The 22588-nt window shown below is 38.2% G+C and overlaps 1 pseudogene; it reads left to right on the top strand.

The window, feature by feature from the left end:
* LOC116737765 overlaps positions 1-22588 on the top strand; it is a 79908-nt pseudogene that overhangs the window by 17852 nt on the left and 39468 nt on the right.

Genomic DNA, 22588 nt, shown 5'->3' with positions numbered 1-22588 from the left:
TTGATGGCATTAATTTCTGCTCTAATCTTTATTATTTACTGTCTTCTGCTGGCTTTGGGTTTTATTTGCTGTTCTTTTTCCAGCTCCTTAAGGCATAAGGTTAGGTTGTGTATCTGAGATCTTTCTTCCTTCTTTAGGAAGGCATGGATTGCAATATACTTTCCTCCTATGACCGCCTTTGCTATGTCCCAGAGGTTTTGGGTTGTGGTGTCATCATTTTCATTGACTTCCATATACTTTTTAATTTCCTCTTTAACTTCTTGGTTAGCCCATTCATTCTTTAGTTGGATGTTCTTCAGTCTCCAAGTATTTGTTACCTTTCCAAATTTTTTCTTCTGGTTGATTTTGAGTTTCATAGTGTTGTGGTCTGAAAATATGCACAGTATGATCTCAATCCTTTTGTACTTACTTAGGGCTGATTTGTGTCCCAGTATATGGTCTATTCTGGAGAACGTCCTATGTGCACTGGAGAAGAATGTATATTCTGCTCCTTTAGGATGAAATGTTCTGAATATATCTGTTAAGTCCATCTGGTCCAGTGTGTCATTCAAAGCTATTGTTTCCTTGTTGATTTTTTGTGTTTTTTTTTAATTTTAATGTTTATTTTTGAGAGAGGGAGAGAGATGGAGAGTGAGTAGGGGGCAGGGGTGCAGAGAGAGAGGGAGACACAGAATCCAAAGCTGGCTTCAGGCTCTGAGCTGTTAGCATAGAGCCTGACATGGGGTTCGAACCCACAAGCTGTGAGATCATGACCTGAGCTGAATTCAGACACTCAACTGACTGAGCCACCCAGGTGCCCCATCCTTGTTGAGTTTTTGATTAGATGATCTGTCCATTGCTGTTAATGGGGTGTTGAAGTCTCCTACTATTATGGTATTACTATTGATGAGTTTCTTTATGCTTGTGATTAACTGATTTATATATTTGGGTGCTTCCACATTTGGCGCATAAATGTTTACAATTGTTAGGTCTTCATGGTAGATAGACCCCTTGATTATGATATAATGCCCTTCTGCATCTCTTGATACAGTCTTTATTTTAAAGTCTAGATTGTCTGATGTAAGTATGGCTACTCTGGCTTTCTCTTGTTGACCATTAGCATGATAGATGGTTCTCCATCCCCTTATTTTCAGTCTGAATGTGTCTTTAGGTCTGAAGTGGGTCTCTTGTAAACAGCATATAGATGGATCTTGTTTTCATATCCATTCTGTTACCCTATGTCTTTTGATTGGAGCATTGAGTCCATTGATGTTTAGAGTGAGTACTGAAAGATATGAATTTATTGCCATTATGATGCTTGTAGATGGAGTTTTTGGTGGTATTCTCTGGTCTTTTCTAATCTTTGTTGCTTTAGATATATATATATATATATATATATATATATATATATATATATATATATATATATATATATATATCTCCATCCTTTCTCCCCTCAGAGAGTCCCCCTTAAAATTTCTTGCAGGGCTGGTTGAGTGGTCACAAACTCCTTTAATTTTTGTTTGTCTGGGAAGCTTTTTATCTCTCCTTCTATTCTGAATGACACCTTGCTGGATAAAGAATTCTTGGCTGCATATTTTTCTGATTCAGCACATTGAATATATCCTGCCACTCCTTTCTGGCCTGCCAAGTTTCTGTGGATAGGTCCGTTGCAAACCTGATCTGTCTTCCCTTGTAGGTTAGGGACTTTTTTCCCCTTGCCACTTTCATGATTCTCTCCTTGCCCAAGTATTTTGTGATTTTGACTATGATATGCCTTGTTGATGGTGGTTTTTGTTGGATCTAATGGGGATCCTCTGTGCTTCCTGGATTTTGATGTCTGTGTCTTTCCGCAGGTTAGGAAAGTTTTCTGCTGTGATTTGATCACATAACCCTTCTACCCCTATTTCTCTCTATTCCTCTTCTAGGACCCCTATGATTCTGATGTTGTTCCTTTTTAATGAGTTACTGATTTCTCTAATTCTTAAATCGTGCTCTTTTGCCTTAATCTCCCTCTTTTTTCTGCTTCATTATTCTCTATAAGTTTGTCCTCCATATCGCTGATTCTCCATTCTGCCTTGTCCTTCCTTGTCGCCGCTGCATCCATCCGTGATTGCAGCTCAGTTATAGCATTTTTAATTTCATTCTATTTTTTACTTCTTTAATCTCTGTAGAAAGGGATTCTAATCGATTTTCAACTCCAGCTAGTATTCTTATTATCGTGATTCTAAATTCTGGTTCAGACATCTTGCTTGTATCTGTGTTGGTTAAATCCCTGGCTGTCGTTTCTTCATGCTCTTTATTTTGGGGTGAATTCCTTCATTATGTCATTTTGAAGGGAGAAAAGGAATTAATGAGGTAGAAAATTTTTAATTAAAAAAATTAAAATTAAAAAAATATTAAAATTAAAAAATTAAAACACACACACACAATCTAATAAATGATGCTAGATCCTAGGTGTCTGGGTGTTGACAGGGGTTTGATAGATTAGAGGAAAAAAAGTGGGGCAAAGGAAATCGTTTGAGAATTTGAAAAAATGAATACACTGAAGTAGACTAAAATGAGGTGATGGGAGTGAAATAGACTTTGAAAAAATTACACAGAAGTAAAGAATATAGTAGAAAAAATTAAAGAAAAATATTTTTAATAAGAATTAAAAATAAAAATGAATTTTTTTCTCTTTCTGTATTCAAGAAAAAGAAAAGAAACAAAAAAGAGAAAAAAGAAAAAATCATTTGAAAATATGAAAAAGTGAATACACTGTAGTAGACTAAAATAAAATGATGGAAGTAAAATAGAATTTGAAAAAATTTACATAAAAGCAAAAAATAGAGTAAAAAAGTTAAAGAAAAATATTTTAATAGAAACAAAGTAAAAATGAAGTTGTCCTCTTTCTGCATTCAAGAAAAAGAAAAGAAATAAAAAAGAAAAAAAAGAAATCGTTTGAAAATTTGAAAAGGTGAATACACTGAAGTAGACTAAGATAAAATGATGGAAGTAAGATAGAATTTTTAAAAATTTAAACACAAGTAAAAAATATAGTAAAAAAATAAAGAAAAATATTTTTAATGAAAATTGAAAATAAAAATGAATGTTTTCCTGATCCCATTCACAACTGCACCAAGAAGCATAAAATACCTAGGAATAAATCTAACCAAAGATGTAAAAGATCTGTATGCTGAAAACTATAGAAAGCTTATGAAGGAAATTGAAGAAGATATAAAGAAATGGAAAAACATTCCATGCTCATGGATTGGAAGAATAAATATTGTCAAAATATCAATACTACCCAAAGCTATCTACACATTCAATGCAATCCCAATAAAAATTGCACCAGTATTCTTCTCAAAACTAGAACAAGCAATCCTAAAATTCATATGGAACCACAAAAGGCCCCGAACAGCCAAAGTAATTTTGAAGAAGAAGACCAAAACGGGAGGCATCACAATCCCAGACTTTAGCCTCTACTACAAAGCTGTAATCATCAAGACAGCATGGTACTGGCACAAAAACAGACACATAGACCAATGGAATGGAATAGAAACCCCAGAACTAGACCCACAAACGTATGGCCAACTAATCTTTGACAAAGCAGGAAAGAATATCCAATGGAAAAAAGACAGTCTCTTTAACAAATGGTGCTGGGAGAACTGGACAGCAACATGCAGAAGATTGAAACTAGACCACTTTCTCACACCATTCACAAAAATAAACTCAAAATGGATAAAGGACCTGAATGTGAGACAGGAAACCATCAAAACCCTAGAGGAGAAAGCAGGAAAAAACCTCTCTGACCTCAGCCATAGCAATTTCTTACTTGACAAATCCCCAAAGGCAAGGGAATTAAAAGCAAAAATTAACTACTGGGACCTCATGAAGATAAAAAGCTTCTGCACAGCAAAGGAAACAACCAACAAAACTAAAAGGCAACCAACGGAATGGGAAAAGATATTTGCAAATGACATATCGGACAAAGGGCTAGTATCCAAAATCTATAAAGAGCTCACCAAACTCCACACCTGAAAAACAAATAACCCAGTGAAGAAATGGGCAGAAAACATGAAAAGACACTTCTCTAAAGAAGACATCCGGATGGCCAACAGGCACATGAAAAGATGGTCAACGTCGCTCCTCATCAGGGAAATACAAATCAAAACCACACTCAGGTATCACCTCACGCCAGTCAGAGTGGCCCAAATGAACAAATCAGGAGACTATAGATGCTGGAGAGGATGTGGAGAAACGGGAACCCTCTTGCACTGTTGGTGGGAATGCAAATTGGTGCAGCCACTCTGGAAAACAGTGTGGAGGTTCCTCAAAAAATTAAAAATAGACCTACCCTATGACCCAGCAATAGCACTGCTAGGAATTTACCCAAGGGATACAGGAGTACTGATGCATAGGGGCACTTGTACCCCTATGTTTATAGCAGCACTCTCAACAATAGCCAAATGATGGAAAGAGCCTAAATGTCCATCAACTGATGAATGGATAAAAAAATTGTGGTTTATATACACAATGGAGTACTACGTGGCAATGAGAAAGAATGAAATATGGCCCTTTGTAGCAACATGGATGGAACTGGAGAGTGTGATGCTAACTGAAAAATAAGCCATACAGAAAAAGACAGATATCATATGTTTTCACTCTTATGTGGATCCTGAGAAACTTAACAGAAGTCCATGGGGGAGGGAAGGAAAAAAAAAGAGGTTAGAGAGGAAGAGAGCCAAAGCATAAGAGACTGTTAAAAACTGAGAATAAACTGGGTGTTGATGGGGGGTGAGAGGGTGGGGAGGGTGGGTGATGGGTATTGAGGAAGGCACCTTTTGGGATGAGCACTGGGTGTTGTATGGAAACCAATTTGACAATAAACTTCATATATTGAAAAAAAATAAATAAATAAAAATAAATAAATATGCAGTGTTTATGAGCCAAAAAAATGAATGTTTTCTCGTTCTGTATTCAAGAAAAGTAGTGTAAAAGAGAAAAAGAAAAAAGAAAGAAAATTGAATAGATGGACCTTCTAACAGATTTAAGTAGGACTGAAATTACTTCGTTTTCCCCCAGAAGTCAGAGTATGTAGCACTTTATAGTCCATAAACTAAGTAGGCGGTGAGACTTGTGTCCTTGAAGAGCGAGGTTGGCCCAGTTGGGTGGGGCTCAGTGCAATGGCTCCGTTCTCCATTAGATGGCGCTGCTAGCCTACTGGAGTGGATTGTTGCCGCACTCATAGATGCTGTATGCGCATGCGTGGGAGCGGTGAAAATGGCGTCAACCAGCTACCCAGTCTGTTCTCCTGGATCAGCAATCGCGCACCCGTCCTCTGTCTTCAGCCTTCGTCCACTCCCCGCTCTTTCACTCTCCGTGACCAGGCCTCAGGCAGTACCTCTCTCCCAAGTTTTGTCTCAGATGCGGCTGTTTTCCTTGGCCCCTTACTTCTGAAGGACTGCGGCTTTGACCCATTCTGCCCCTCTGCAGGAGGGTCTCACCAAGAAATGGCCAAATGCCGGCTGCACTCAGGAATGCTTGCTGCACCCTGCTGCTGCCGGCACCCTGAGACTGCTGCCAGGTGCCAGCCCAGCCCAGAAAAAGTTCACGAGGTAGTGTAGCAGCAGCATTTCAGGGATTGTGGAAAATTACAACACACATCTGCCACTAGGCTTCACCCTTTACAACCTTGTTCCAGCACCAGCAAATGTGGCTGTTTTCTGGGGTCTATTGGCACCAGGTGGCTTCAACAGTCTCTACCAAATCTCCTTCCAGCAGTGGAACCCCTTTTCCCCGTGTGGCTGAGAACCTCCCGGACCCCACTCTGTTCCTGGGGATTTGCCCTTCCCACCAGAGCACCACCAGGTATGGAGCTGCGGAGTTGCAGACTGCGCACCCCTTGTTTACAGTGTTAATGGAATTTAAACCCTCTCCTTTCTCCCTTTTTAGTTTAGTCCCTGCTGCAGTTTCCAATTTTCCACTTTCTCTCCAGCTGCTTTGGGGAGGGGTGCTTTTCCCGTATTCTCCCCCCTCCCCCAGTGTCTGTCCTCTCTGCCTGCAAAAGCAGCTCTCTGCCCACTGCCAGCTTCTCTCTCCCCAAGTTAACCTCTCCAGGCCACGTACCTGCTGAATTCTGTGGTTCGAGTTGTGCAGATTGTTGTGTTAATCCTCAAATCAGTTTTCTAGGTGTGTAGGATGGTTTAGTGCTGGTCTCGCTGTATTTCATGGATGTGAGACACACAAAAAACTTCCATGCTGTTCTGTCATCTTGGCTCCTCCTTATGTGGAATTTAAACAAGAAAAAAGATTAACACATGTGAGAGGGGAAAAAGTAGAGGGAAACAAACCACAAGAGACTTTTAATGATAGAGGACAAACTGAGGGTTGATGGAGGGAGGTGGGTGGGAGATGAGCTAGATGGGTGATGGGTATTAAAGAGGACACTTGTGATGAGCACTGGGTGTGTGTGTAAGTGGTGAATCAGTGAATTCTACTCCTGAAACCAATGTTGCACTATATGTTAACTAACTAAAGTTTAGATTAAAATTTAAAATGAAGAGGGGCGCCTGGGTGGCGCAGTCGGTTAAGCGTCCGACTTCAGCCAGGTCACGATCTCACGGTCCGTGAGTTCGAGCCCCACGTCAGGCTCTGGGCTGATGGCTCAGAGCATGGAGCCTGTTTCCGATTCTGTGTCTCCCTCTCTCTCTGCCCCTCCCCCGTTCATGTTCTGTCTCTCTCTGTCCCCAAAATAAATAAACGTTGGAAAAAAAAATTTTTAATGAAGAAATAAAAGGTTGTTTTCTTAATTTCTTTTTCTGATGTTTCATTAATTGGCATATAGAAATGCAATAGATTTCTGTATCTTGATTTTGTATCCTGTGACTTTACTGAATTCATGTATTTATTCTAGCATTTTTTTGGTGGAGTCTTTCAGGTTTTCTACATTCAGTATCATGTCATCTGCAAATAGTGAAAGTTTTCTTTCTTCCTTGCTGATTTGGGTGAGTTTTATTTCCTTTTGTTTTCTGATTGCTGTGCCTAGGACTTCCAGTACTATTTTGAATAAAAATGAGAGTGAACATCCTTATCTTGTTCCTGACCTTAGGAGGAAAGATCTGTTTTTCCCCATTAAGAATTATGTTAGCTGTGTTTTTTTTTCACGTATGAACTTTGTTATGTTGAGATGTGTTACCTCTAAACGTACTTGGCTGAGGGTTTTTATCATGGATGGATGCTGTCCTTCATCAAATGCTTTTTCTGCCGCTATTGAAATGATAGTATGCTTCTTATCCTTTCTCTTACTGACATGGTGTATCAGATTGAATAATTTATGAATATTGGACCACCTATGCAACCCAGGAACAAATCCCACTTAATTGTGGTGAATGATTTTTTTTATTTTTATTTATTTATTTATTTATTTTTTTGGATTCAGTTAGCTAGCATTTTGTTGAGGATGTTTGCCTCTATGTTTCTCAGGAATATTGGCCTGTAGTTCTCCTTTTTAGTAGAGCCTTTATCTGGTTTTGACATCAGTGTAATGCTGGCGTCATAAGATGAATTTGGAAGTTTTCCTCCCTTTTCTATTTTTTGGAATAGTTTGAGAAGAATAGGTATTAACTCTTCTGTATATGTTTGGTAAGACTCACCTGTAAAGCTCTCTGGTCCTGGACTTTTGTTTGTTGGTAGTTTTTTTATTACTGACTCAATTTCTTTGCTGGTTATTGGTTCGTTAAAAAGTTCTACATTTTCCTGTTGCAATTTTGGTATATTTTATGTTTGTAGGAACTTATCAATTTCTTCTAGGTTGTCCAATTTTTGGGGATATAGTTTTTTAAATAATATTTTCTTATAATGGTTTGTATTTCTGTGGTGTTATTTCTCCTCTCTCATTTCTGATTTGAGTCCTTTCTGCTTTTTGCTTGGTAAAAGTGGCTAGAGGTTTATCAATTTATTGATTGTTTCAAAGAACCAGCTCCTAGCTTTATTGATCTATTCTATTGTTTTTTAGTTTTTCTATCATTTATTTCTGCTCTAATCTATTATTTCCTTCCTCCTGCTGGTTTTTAGTTGTGTTAGTTGCCTTTTTTCTACCTCCTTCAAGGTGCAAGGTAAGGTTGTTTATTTGAAATTATTTTGCTTCTTGAGGTGGACCTGTATTGCTATACACTTCCTTCTGAGAACCGCTGTTGCTGCACCAGGAGGTTTGGGACCATTGTGTTTCATTTTTGTTTCCATGTTCTTTTAAAATTTCTTTTTTTTTAAAGTTTTAATTTAAATTCTAGTTAGGTAACATATATTATATAATTGGTTTCAGGTGTAGAATTTAGTGATTCATCACTTACATATAATACCCAGTGCTCAATCCAACAAGTGCCCTCCTTAATTCCCATCACCCATTTAGCCCATCCCCCACCCACGTCCCTCCCTCCATTCAACCCTCAGTGTGTTCTCTATTGGTAAGAGTCTCTTATGGTTTATTTTCCTCTCTTTTTGTTCTCTTGCCATATGTTCATGTGTTTTGTTTTGTAAATTCCACATAAGAGTGAAGTCATATGGTATTTTCTTTCTCTGACTTAGTTTGTTCAGCATAATATACTCTAGCTCCAACCACGTCATTGCAAATGGCATGATTTCATTCTTTTTGATGGCTGAGTAGTATTCGAGTGTATATATATCTACCACATCTTCTTTATCCATTCATCAGTTGATAGACATTTGGGCTCTTTTCACAGTTTGGCTATGGTTGATAATGCTGTTATAAACATTGGGGTGCATGTGCTCCTACAAACCTGTATTTTTGTATCCTTTGGGTAAATAATTGCTGGGCCATAGGGTAGTTCTATTTTTAACTTTTTTGAGGAACCTCCATACTGTTTTCCACAGTGGCTGGCTACACAATTTTGGATTCCCACCGACAGTGAAAGAGGGTGCCCATTTCTCCACATCCTCGACAACATGTGTTGTTTCCTGTGTTGTTAATTTTAGTCGTTCTGACAGGTGTCAGGTGGTATCTCATCATGGTTTTGATTTGTATTTCCCTGATGATGACTGATGTTGAGCATCTTTTCATGTGTCTGTTAACTATCTGTATGTCCTCCTTGGAACAATTGCTGTTCATACCTTCGGTCCATTTTTTAGCTGGATTAGTGTGTGTGTGTGTGTGTGTGTGTGTGTGTGTGTGTGTGTTAAGTTTGATAAGTTATTTATAGATTTTGGATAATAATTCTGTCAGACATGTCATTTGAAAATATATCCTCCCGTTCGTAGGTTGCCTTTTAGTTTTGTTGGTTATTTCTTTCACTGTGCAGAAGATTTTTATCTTGATAAAGTCTCAATAGTTCATTTCTGCTTTTGTTTTCCTTGCAGGCAGTGACATGTGTAGTAAGAAGTTGCTAAGACCAAGGTCAAAGAAGTTTCTGTCTGTGTTCTTCTCTAGGATTTTGATGGTTTCCTGTCTCACATTTAGGCCTTACATCCATTTTTAATTTATATTTATGTATGCTATAAGAAAGAGGTCCAATTTCATTCTTCTGCATTTTGCTTTCCAGTTTTCCCAACAACCATTTGTTGAGAGACTGTCTTTTTTTTCCATTAGATATTCTTTCCTGCTTTGTCAAAGATTAGTTGGCCATATAGTTGTGGGTTCATTTTTGATTCTCTATTCTGTTCCATTGATCTATTTGTGCCAGGACCATACTGTCTTGATGATTACAGCTTTGTAATACAGCATGAAGTCTAGAATTGTGATGTCTCAAGCTTTGCTTTTTTTTTTTTTTTTTTCAGAATTGCTTTGGCTATTTGGGGTCTTTGGTGATTTCATACAAATTTTAGGACTGTTTGTTCTAGTTCTGTGAAAAATACTGTTGGTATTTTGATAGGGATTGAATTAAATGTGTAGATTGCTTTGGGTAGTATAGATATTTTAACAATATTTGTTCTTCCAACCCATGAGCATGGAACATCTTTCCTTTTCTTTGTATCCTCTTCAATTTCAGCATACAGATCTTTTACCTCTTTGGTTAGGTTTATTCCTAGATATCTTATTGGTTTTAGTGCAATTATAAATGGAACCAATTCCTTGATTTCTCTTTCTATACTTTAATATTGATGTATAGAAATGCAATAGATTTCTGTACAGTGATTTTTATATCCTATGAATGCTGAATTCATGTATTGGTTCTAGCAATTTTTTGGTGGAGTCTCAGGTTTTCTGCATAGAGTATCATGTTATCTGCAAATTGTGAAAGTCTGACTGTTTCCTTGCTGATTTGGATGCCTTTTATTTATTTTTGTTGTCTGATTGCTGAGGCTAGGACTTCCACTACGATGTTAAATAACAGTGGTGAGAGTGGACATCTCTGCCTTGTTCATGATTGTAGTAGAAAACTCTCAGCTTTTCCCCATTGAGGGTATTAGCTGTGAGGCCATCACATATGGCATTTATGATGTTGATGTATGTTTTCTCTGTTCCAATTTTTTGAGGGTTTTTATCAAGAAAGAATGCTGTATGTTGTCAAATGCTTTTTCTGCATCTATTGAGAGGATCATATGGTTCTTATCCTTTCTTTTATTAATGTGGGTTATCATATTGTATGATTTGTGAATATTCAACCACCCTTTCTGTACAGGAATAAATCCCACTTGTTCATGATGAGTAATTCTTTTAATGTACTGTTGGATTTGATTTGCTAGTATCTTGCTGAGGATTTTTGCATCTTGGTTCTTCAGGGATATTGGCCTGTAATTCTTCTTTTTAGTGGGGTCTCTGTCTGCCTTGGAATTAAGGTAATGCTGGCCTTGAGAATGAGTTTGGAAGTTTTCCTTCCATTTTTATTTTTTGGAACAGTTTGAGACGAATAGGTATTAACTCTTCTTTAAATGTCTGGTAGAATCCCCTAGGAAGCCATTTAGCCCTGGACCTTTGTTTGTTGGGAGACTTTTGAGTACTGATTCAATTTCTTTGCTGGTAATGGGTCTGTTAAATTCTCTATTTCTTTCTGTTTCAGTTTTGGTAGTTTGTATGTTTCTAGGGATTTATCCATTTCATCCAGATTGCCCAGTTTGTTGGCATATAATTTGTCACAATATTCCAATTGTTTGCATTTCTGGGGTGTTGGCTGTGATTTCTCCTCTTTCATTCATAATTTTATTTATTTAGGTCCTTTATCTTTTCTTTTTGATAAGTCTGGTTAGGGGGTTATCAATTTTATTAATTCTTTCATAGAACTAGCTTTTGGTTTCATTGATTTGTTCCACTGTTTTTTGTTTTGTTTTGCTTTGTTTCTGTATCATTTATTTCTTCTCTAATCTTTATTATTTCCCTTCTATTGTTTTTAGCCTTTATTTGCTGTTATTTTTCTAGCTCCTTTAGGTGTAAGATTAGGTTATGTATTTGGAGACTTTTCCTGCTTTTTGATGTACATCTGTGTTGCTACATACTTCCCTCTCAGGACCACTTTTGCTGCATCCCAGAGGTTTTAGACTGTCGTGTTTTCATTTTCTTTTGCTTCCAAGTATTTTTTTATTTCTTCTTTAATTTCCTGGTTAACCCATTCATTCTCCAGTAGGGTGTTCTTTAATTTCCATGTATTTGTGGTCTTTCTCAATTTTTTCTTGTGGTTAACTTCAAGTTTCATAGTTTTGTTGTCTAAAAATATGCATGATATGATCTCAATCTTTTTGTACTAGTTGAGGCCAGATTTGTGACCTAGTATGTGATCTATTCTGAAGAATTTCCATGTACCCTTGAAAAGAATTTGTATTCTGCTGCTTTACGACGAAATGTTCTGAAATGTCTGTTAGGTCCATCTGGCCCAGTGTGTCATTCAAAGCCATTGGTTCCTCGTTAGTTTTCTGCTTATATGATTTGTCCATTGCCATAAGTGGGATGTTAAAATTTCTTACTATTGTTGTATTATTATCAAGGAGTTTCTTTGTTTGTTGTTAATTGATTTATATATTTGGATGTTCAAGTTGGGGGCATAAATATTTATAAATGTTAGATCTTCTTGATGGATAGACCCCTTAATTATGACATAGTGCCCTTCTTTATCTCTTGTTACTCTCTTTGTTTTAAAATGTAGTTTGTCTGATAAAAGTACGGCTATTCTGGCTTCTTTTGATGTCCATTAGCATGATAGATGGTTCTCCATCCCCTCATTTTCAATCTACAGGTGTCTTTAGGTCTAAAATGAGTCTCTTAGAGGCAGCATAAAGATGGATTTTGTTTGTGTTTTTAATCCATTCTGATACCCCACGTCTTTTGATTGCATTTAGCCCATTTACATTGAGTAATTATTGATAGGTATGAATTTACCCATAAAGTTGATATTTCTGGTGATGTTTTCTGTTCCTTTCTAGTCTTTGTTGGTTTTGGTATTTATTTCCCACACAAATAGTCCCCTTTAATATTTCTCGCAGGGCTGGTTTAGTGGTTACAAACTCCTTTAGTTTTGGTTTGGAAAACTATCTCTCCTTCTATTCTGAATAATAGCCTTTCTGGATAAAGTATTGTTGGCTGCATATTTTTCCCTTCAGCACATTGAATAGATAATGCCATTCCCTTCTAGCCTGCCAAGTTTCTGTGGTAATTTCTGCTGCAAACCTGATTTGTGTCCCCTTCTGGTTTAGGACTGTTTTCTGTTTTTGCTTTCAGGATTCTTTCCTTGTCTATGTATTTTGTAAATTTTTCTATGATATGTGTTGGTGTTGGCTAGCTTTCAGTGATTCTCATGGGAATTCTCTGTGGCTCTTGGATTTCAATGTCTGTTTCCTTCTCCAGATTAGGGAAGTTTACAGCTCTAAATTGTTTAAGTAAACCTTCTTTCCTCTTTTTCCTCTCTTCTTCTTCTGAGACTCTTATGAAACAAATCTTGTGCTTTATGGAGTCACTTAGTTCCCTAATTCTATATTCGTGATCCAATACCTTTCTTTCTCTCCTCTTTTTCAGCTTCATTATTTTCCATAATTTATCTTCTGTATAATTGAATCATTTCTCTGCTTCATCCGTCCTTGTTGTCATATATCCAGTCAGTTTTGCATCTCGGCTATAACGTTTTTTATTTTGGTCTGACAAGTTTTTAGTTCTTTTATCTCTGTGGTAATGGGTTGTCTAGTGTCTTTTATGCTCAATGCTTTCCTCAAGCCTGACTAGTATCCTTTTGATTGTTGTTTTAAATTCTGGTTCAGGCATATTACTTATGTCTGTTTTGATTAAATCCCTGGCCATGACCTCCTCTTGTTCTTTCTTTTGGGGTGAATTTCTCCACCTTGTCATTTTGTCTAGGTCTCTATTTTGGTGTGTGTTAGGAAAGCCTGTTATGTTTCCTGCTACTGGGAGTAATGACTATATTAAGAATAGGCCCTATACTGTACAGGGCCTGGCACTTCAGGAAATGTTTCAGTGTGTGCACTGTGTCATGTTTCAGCTTTTTTTCCCCTCAGGTCAGTCCTCTGCAGAGTTTCTCCTTCCCTGAAGTGGAGAGTGTTTGGACCTGGTCCAGTGTGTGGTGTTTTAACAAGGTGTGTTTTGGTCTGCTTGTTAAAATAAGTTTGATCCTATTTCCACTAGATCTGAAGCTTTGCAGCAGCTTGCGGTCAGTAGAATTGGTGCCTCCAAAGGGTTTGTGCTGGTCTTCTGGTGGAGGGTCCTGCTTCGCTGGTTCTCAAGCTGGCTTTCCCTAGTAAAGATGCAGCTGCAGGCCACAGGGGTGTGAGGCTTGGTGTAAGTGGCTGCAGCCTCCACTGGGGGTGCTGTGTAGCTCACTGAGGTCTGTCAGTGTTGATGAGTGGGGGCAGGGGGAATGCCATCACCCAGTTCTCTCTTCTCTGGAGCAGGGAGTTTGTGGCCAGCCACTGGTTGGGAAGCCCTCACAGAAGAGCAAACAGTCTCCCCTCTTGTGTCTCTGGCTTATGTCATATCCTTGTCTTCATCTTGACTGTGTCTGTGCTGTCTGCCTGCCAGGTGGGTGGCACAGTACATATGTTTTATCTCAGGTGTGGTGCTTGGTTTCAAAACTCATATTTTAGGGACCTGGCGTGGCATGGACCCATGCTTATCCTCTAGGGTATGGTCTTGCCAGGCTGTGGCTGGTGCCAGTTTATCCCAGAAAAGCAGTTGCGTGATCATACAGGTGCTCAGAGTTTATGGTAAAATGCAGTAAAATTTGACACCAAGGTTTGCTGCCCTCAGCAGGTGTCTCTCTGTCTTTTTTTTAAATTTTTTTTAAGGTTTATTTATTTTTTTGAGACAGAGAGAGACAGAGCATGAACAGGGGAGGGTCAGAGAGAGAGAGAGAGACACAGAACCAGAAACAGGCTCCAGGCTCTGAGCTGTCAGCACAGAGCCCAATGCGGGGCTCAAACTCATGGACCATGAGATCACGACCTGAGCCAGAGTTGGATGCTCAACCGACTGAGCCACCCAGGCACCCGTATCTCTTTCTATGCTAAGGAATAGGGAGCACATTGGCACCTGCTGGTTCTTTTGTTCCCTGAGAAACTGTGCCACCTCTCCAAAATGCACTCTAAGAAGGGGAACTGTCTCTCCCAGTGCGACCCAGGGAACCCTCAAACCACACTGTCTTCTCACAGGCCTCTTCCCTCCTTACCCACAGGAGCACCTCTAGGCCCACCAGCCTCCATCCAGTGGTGGCACAGATTTCTAAAACTTCAAACTTTCAGCTCCACTGCTTGTAAAAACTTGTGATAATCAGATGCTCTAGTTTTCCCAATCAATGGTTTTGGGGAAGTGTTTCTCTTGTATAATCCCTGTGTACTTCTTTCTCTCTGTTTCTCTTTCTGTTTCTTCTCTCTTAGATTAAAACTCCCTCCCCTCTGCAGCACCCACGATTCTTTTTTCCCCAGAATCTTGTTTCTGCAGCTCCTACATTCCATGATGTGGCTTCTTTTCTCCCTCTCATTCTGAGGTTTGTTCTCTCAGCATTCAGATCTTTGATATCCTGGTTGACCCATTTGTTGCTTAGTAGCATGTTATTTAAGCTCCATGTATTTGTGGTTTTCTAGTTTTGTTTTGTTTTGTGGTTGTTGATTCTAGTTTCATAGCACTGTGGTCAGAAAAGGTGCATGGTATGATTTCAGTCTTCTTGAATATGTTGAGGATTATTTTGTAGACTAATATGCGGTCTTTTCTGGAGAATGTTCTGTGTGCACTTAAAATGAATATTCTTCTGTTTTAGGATGGAATGTTCTGCATGTATCTGTTAAGTCCATCTGTCTCAGTGTATCATTCAAAGCCATTGTTTCCTTGTTGATTTTCTATTTGGATGATCTGTCCATTGATGTAAATGGGGTGCCAAAGTCTCCTACTATTATTGTATTATTTTCGATTGGTTCTTTTGTGTTTATCAATTATTTCATATATTTGGATTGTCCTATGTTGGGTGCATAAATATCTACAATAGTTATATCTTTTTGTTGGGTTGTCCCCTTTATTATTATATAGTGCCCTTCTTTGTCTCCTGTTACAGTCTTTGTTTGTTTGTTTGTTTCAGTCTTTTTTAAAAGTCTGTTTTGCCTTATGTAAGTGTTTCTACTCTGGCTTTCTTTTGACATCCATTTGTATGATAGATGTTTCTCCATCTCCTCACTTTCAATCTGCAGGTGTCTTTAGGTCTAAAATGAGTCTCTTGTAGGCAGCATATAGATGGTCTTGTTTTTTAACCCATTCTGACACCCTATATATTTTTATTGGAGCATTTATTCCTTTTACATTCAAAGTAATTATTGATAGATATATATTATTGTCATTTTATTATTTGTTTTGTGGTTGTTTCTGAAGATTTTCTCTGATCCTTTCCTGTCTTTATTGCATGTTTTGCTGATTTCCTTTAGTGATATATTTGGACTTCTTTTTCATAATTCTTTGCACATTTATTAGTGGTTTTGATATTTGTTTACCATCAGGTTTGTAGATAACATCTTTTGCATATAGCAGTCTATATTGTTGATGGTTGTTTAAATTTGAACCCATTCTTTTCTCTTCTCTCCTCACATTTTAGGTGTATGTTATGATATTTTATATCTTTTTTTGCGTGAGTTTCTGACTGATTTTTTTAAATAAGAATATTCATTTTTACTGCATATACATCACCCACAAACCACACATATGCCACATACGCAAACACACATGAAAGTATATATACTTATAGCACACATATTCCACACACCACACACACACAATACAAATACACCACACAGGGAAACACTCCACACAAACACCATACACACTACATACACACAACGCACAGAACACACATACCACACAGATATCATCACACGTGCACCAAAAACACCAAAGATATAACATACATACACCAACCACCAACCACTCATAACAAATGCACACACAACACACAAAAATACACTGCATATGCAACATTCACACAAATACACCATTCAAACACCACACATATACCACATATGAAACACTCAACATCTACACAAGTGCATCACTCATATACAACATATACACCACACTTACACCACACACACCTCATACATCACACATAAACCATACACATACCACATGAACACACCACAAACACAACTTATACACCAAACACACATCATCACACAACACCACAAACACAGCATACATACACTAAAATTACCACACATACACTACACACGTGTACACACCACTCATTCTGAACACACACAACAAACACCTAACACACACAAAACCACAAACAATACATACACCACATTATACCACACACATACCCACACACACACCACACCACAGACCTGACATATACCACAAACAGAAGTACCATAGATATGAACACATACCACACATGCACCACACACATAACACATACTACACACATACTCATATATCATACACACAAACACAATACACATACACCACACACACAAATGCACACGTCAAATTTATACCACTCAAATCACACACACACACACACACACACACACACACACACACCACAACTCCCCCCAAACACCATACATAAAACAGATACAATACATGCACAAAACTCTTGCCACACATACATCACATACCTATACCACACACACCCTGCACTTACCATACCTGCCACATAAATACCACACTAGCTCCCAAACCACACATACAGCACATACAATACAAACATCACACATAATCACACATTCACCACTCCAAAAACATGTGTACCACACACCACACATAGAACATACACACTTCACACTCACAACACACACACCACTCATATACTGCACTGAAACCATACATACACCACACATCCATGTTGCTTATCTACACACATATACCACATGCATACCAAAAACTTATATGTATTACACACACCACACACACCACAAAGATACCTCCCACACACTACAAACACCCCATATATACCACAGATACACATCACATATGCACTACCCAAAACATGCTTATATCAGATAGAAACACCAAACCCTAACCACACATACTTCACACACACCACATATACATACCATACACATACACCACACATACATGCCACACACACCACACATCACACATATACCACGTATACATGACACATATATTACACACATTCATACCACACATACCACACATACACCACAAACACACCAAACATACACCATACACATACTCCACAATATACCATAAACTCGCCACACATGTAAAACATACACACCACAAATATAGCATACGTACCACATACACCACACACATCACACATATACCAAACATACACAATACACATACCACACGTAACCACAAATACAGCACACTAAAAGGCATATCACATGCACACAAAACACACATTACATATATTAAATACACTCTGCACAGGCACCACACTGGGAAACACCACAAACACACACTGTACATACTCCACGTACGCAATACATAAACCACAAAGAACCACACATACCACCTACCTACAACAAGTATACCACAGACACCACACATACCACACACACATACACACCTACTACATGCAATATTTACACAACACATACACTACTCCCACACCATTCACATATCACACACATTATATATATATATATATATATATATATATATATATATATATATACTGCTCACAGACCACAAATATACTACACACACATAGCATGCATACTCAACACATATACCACACAACCACTACATGTAGAATACCAACACTCACCACACAACACAATTTGCACTCAACACATAAGCCACACACACACCGCACACACACACATACCTTAGATACACCACAAAATCTTCACATATACACCCCCCAAAGACCACACATACACAATAAACTTACCACACATACCATACACTAATACAAAAAATACATCATATGTGGTGTATATACACAAACACACATACCACATATACTCCAAACCCACATAATATATGAAATATACACCACATACACACCCAGATACCAAACACATAAAGTACACATACACCACACATATTCCATGCAAATAAACATCACATATGCTCCAAACACACACCATATATATACCACAAAGATACCATGCCCACAAACTATAGCATATAACACATATATACCACACACATATGCATACACCACATAAACCACCCATATAATACACACAACCAGAAATACACCTCACTCATACCACACACATAACACCACACATGCAGCACACACATCACATATATACCATATATATATATATATATATATATATATATATATATATATTTACCATCATAAACTCCATATATACCTCACCCACAACACATACACCACACAGAAATCATACATTTGCCACACACACATCTCACAACACATGTATACAAAGCACTAAAAACACATGTACCACACATACACCACATACACATCATATACATCACCAAAATACCAAACACATACACCACATATACCAAAAATACATAACACACAACCACACATACACATCACACACCACACAAAGACACATACACCAAATATACAACACCCACACCCCCACACACACATACAACACACACATCACAAACACCTCAAATATACCACTAACAAATGCAACACAGGTACACCACAGACACCTATGACACATATGACCACAGACACATATGACAATTACACATACACCAAAGAAACCACACACACACGTCACAGGTATAACAAATGCACGCCATACATACACTGCACACATAAGCATACAACACAAACACGACACACATGCATACAATACAGACATAACACACATACATCACAGAGATAACACAAATTCCACACATATACCACACTCACAGCACACACTCACCACACACAGATATCAAACATATCACCACACTCTTAATATACACCCACACAATCACATATAGTCCTCACACACGTAAACCACAATATAGCACACATCACACACAGAAAACAGATACCAAACACACACCACAAACACACCACGCATGCAACACATACATATCACACACACCTGAAATATACTGCCAACACACACAACACAGATACACCGTAGGCACCAAACAACACTTACACAAATACCACATATACACCAGAGAAACACCACACACACACCACACAAATACCAAATACACACACACACCACACACACACAATGCATTCAACACAGACACAGCACAATACAACATAGTGAAAACACACAAACTCCACACATACACCACACTGACAACATATTCATCATACATTCACCATATACATGCCATTCATACCAAACATCTGCAATACAAGCTCACACTCACCACAGATATACCAACACACACCAAACATATACGTCACACAGACATCAAACATACACTGTATACACACCACACACACACTTCACATACACCGAAAACACAGCACAGATATAACGCACAAAACTACCATACACAACACACATATACCACACAAACACCACACAGATACAAATACACATCACACACAAGACACAATCACAAAACATATATCAAACATACATCACACATAACCACATGTACAACAAAATCACCACACATATAATGCATACGTACACCCTCCATGCAAACCACACATATCACACACCACACTTGACACACAAATACCATATACACACCCACATCACACATACATTGTACACACCATATGTACATTACACATACCTCATATACACCACACACTTACCATGCATATACAACAAACATGTCTAATATCTAACATGTCTAACATCACACATGCACCATACACCCACACTTACACCCCCTCACACAAACTTACCACATACAACTTGCATACAACACACATATACCAAACAAAATACCACACATATACCACACAAACGCAATCAATATATATACCACACACACCAAACATATACCATACATACACCACATATACACTAAAACCACACTGCACCATACTTCACACATATGCCATACATATGCCATACACACACCACAATGCCACACAATACCATACAAACCAAAACACTACACACACACTGCACAAACATCATGCATACACCCCCCAGAAACAATTAGCACACACAACACACATACAACATATGTATGCCAACAAAACACATACATGTGTACCACATGAACATACTTCACATATACACCATGCACACCATATACCACACACACACAACACATATACCATACATGCACCATACACTACATATAAACCAAATACATACCACAGTACTTCACATATTACCTCATACACACCACACATCTCACACAAACACTGCACATATACCATACACGAAAAACACACATACACCAAACACTGCACAACAAAACACACACTCATTACACACATCACATAAACATACATGCCACAAAACACACAACACACACATACCCTATATATATAATGCACACACACACACCTCTCATATACCAGATGTATGATATTTTATAATTAAAGCATCCTACAAGTAACATCTTAGTTTCATGAAATTAGAGGCTTTTAAAATGTTATGAGTGTAGGGACACCTGGCTGGCTCACTCAGTTAAGCATCCGACTCTTGATTTCAGCTCAGGTGATCTCACCATTCGTGAGCTCAAGCCCCACATGGTTCTCTGTGCTGACAATGCCAAACCTGCTTGCTATTCTCTCTCTCTCCCTCTCTCTCTGTCTCTCCCCCACTTTCGCTGTCTCTCTCAAGATAAATAATAAAAAATAGAATTTTATGAGTATAAGCACTTGTAAGTCCATGTGCTTAAACCTTGAAAGTGGACTCTGTTTAAAGGGTTCTTCAAATAACACTTTTCATCATTATATGTGTTTTTTTTTAATTTGTAAATTTTATTTAAATCCAAGTTAGTTAACATATGGTGTAATAATGATTTCAGGAGTAGAATTTAGTGATTCATCACTTATATATAACTCCAAGTGCTGGGGCGCCTAGGTGACTCAGTCAGCTAAACATCTGACTTTGGCTCAGGTCATGATCTTATGGTTTGTGAGTTCAAGCCCCATGTTGGGCTCTGTGCTGACAGCTCAGAGCCTGGAGCCTGCTTTGGATTCTGTGTCTCCCTCTGTATCTGCCCCTCCCTGGCTCATGCTCTATCTTTTTGTCTCTCTCAAAAATAAACAAACATTAATAAAAACCCACCAAGTGCTAATCCCAGCAAGTACCCCCTTAATGCCTGCCCATCATTTAGCCCATCTCCCCCTCTACCTCCCCTCAAGAAACCTTCAGTTTGTTCACTGTATTTAAGAGTCTCTAATGGGGGCGCCTGGGTGGCTCAGTCGGTTAAGCATCTGACTTCAGCTCAGGTCATGTTCTCACGGTTTGCAAGTTCAAGCCCCGCATTGGGCTCTGTGCTGACAGCTCAGAGCCTGGACCTGCTTCAGATTCTGTGTCTTCCTCTCTCTCTGCCCCTCCCCCACTCATGCTCTGTCTCTCTCTCAAAAATAAATAAACATTAAAAATATAAAAAAAAAATAAGAGTCTCTTATGGCTTGCATTCATTTCCCTTTTTATCTTAGTTTTCCTTCCCTTGTATTCACTTGTTTTGTTTCTTAAATTCCACATATGAGTGAAATCATATGATATTTATCTTTCTCTGACTGACTTATTTTGCTTAGCATAATACACTCAAGTTCCATCCACATTGTTGCAAATGGCAAGATTTTACCCTTTTTGATTGCCGAGTAATATTCCATTGTATATTTATACCATATCTTCTTTAACCATTCATCAGTTGATGGACATTTGAACTCTTTCCATAATTTGGCTGTTGTTGATAGTGCTGATATAAATATTGGGGTACATATGCCCCTTATAACCAGCATTTATGTAGCATTTGTACAAATACTAGTAGTGTAATTGCTGGGTCATATGGTAGTTCTATTTTTAATTTTGGGGAGGGAACCTCCATACTTTTTTCCAGAGTGACTGCACCAGTTTGCATTCCCACAAACAGTGTAAGTGTTCCCCTTTCCCACATCCTTGCCAACATCTATTGTTTCCTGAGTTGTTAATTTTAGCCATTCTGACAGGTGTGAGGTGGTATCTTGTTGTGGTTGATTTGTATTTCCCTGATGTTGAGTGATGTTGAGCATTTTTTCATGGGTTGGTTGGCCATCTTGATGTCTTCTTTGGAAAAGTGTCTATTCGTGTCTTTTGCCCATTTCTTCAGTGGATTATTTGATTTTTGGTGTTGAGT

Source organism: Lynx canadensis, chromosome E1, assembly GCF_007474595.2.
Source record: "Lynx canadensis isolate LIC74 chromosome E1, mLynCan4.pri.v2, whole genome shotgun sequence".
NCBI classification, from domain to species: Eukaryota; Metazoa; Chordata; class Mammalia; order Carnivora; family Felidae; genus Lynx; species Lynx canadensis.
The sequence above is the reverse complement of the archived record's forward strand: the minus strand, read 5'-3'. Positions and strand labels throughout refer to the sequence as shown.